The sequence below is a fragment of the Nicotiana tabacum genome, chromosome 9 (genome assembly GCF_000715075.1).
Source record: "Nicotiana tabacum cultivar K326 chromosome 9, ASM71507v2, whole genome shotgun sequence".
In the NCBI taxonomy this organism is placed as follows: domain Eukaryota; kingdom Viridiplantae; phylum Streptophyta; class Magnoliopsida; order Solanales; family Solanaceae; genus Nicotiana; species Nicotiana tabacum.
This window is the reverse complement of record NC_134088.1, coordinates 99,497,751-99,498,698: the sequence shown is the minus strand read 5'-3', so window position 1 is coordinate 99,498,698 and position 948 is coordinate 99,497,751.

Sequence of the window (948 nt, the reverse complement as noted above, 5' to 3'; positions counted from 1 at the left end):
AAATCTATGTTCACCAGATAAATTTGTAAAGAGAGAGATATTTGATTTTTTTCTCTTGTAACTAAGTAATACAATAAAACCTCATCTTATTCAATCTTACTAGCATCTCATAGTGCTAATGCTCAAATCTCTATAAAGTTCAAGCAATTTTTCTAGGCCATGATACTGTAATTTACTTCACGTTTTTTGCGTGCGACTCTTTCTCGGACCCTGCGTCAATATGAAATTCTTTGTATATCGGACTACCGACACTATTATGGTTTTGGTAGCTAAAACTTTTGTTAGTGAAAGTGATAGAACACCACTGAAGTTTGGTTGATTCATTTTCTTTTACCAATGTTCTGCCAGCCATTTGGACCGTTAGACCAATTCTAATACTATAAATATTTTTAGAAGATTTTCTCAGTTTCAATTCACTGTAGTAAGAAATTGACAGTACATGCAATTAGACAATCAGAAGGACTTCTTTTAATTGGGCCCCTTAGATTTTAATTTTTAAGGACTTGCTAGAGAAATGAGTAGCAAAATAGGCAGAATAGGTGTAATTGACACTTTATTTTTCTTGGTAGTTGACACTTGACTTGACAGTGTGTAAAGTTAAAAAGAGAAATTTGAAGGTTAACTGGTAGGGGCCTGCCTGAATAATTCATGTGATATTCTTGCCTTTTGCACTGTCAATTCCCTGTTTAAAATGCAATCTAGAATCTTCACTAGTCGGCGAGTTGTGGAAATTATCCTAGTAATATAAAAATCTTTACAATGCATATAACTTTAGTTCATAACTTCATATAAATAAGAAAGCTCGAAATTACACATTTTATACAGAGGATAGAATGAGATGTATAAAGCTTTGTGTTGGGTTCAACTAACCAAAAAATACTCTTTAACATGTGTAATAGTGTCCGTTTAGGGCCAAGCCCGCATGATTTTGGTCTCACGTCATTAAGA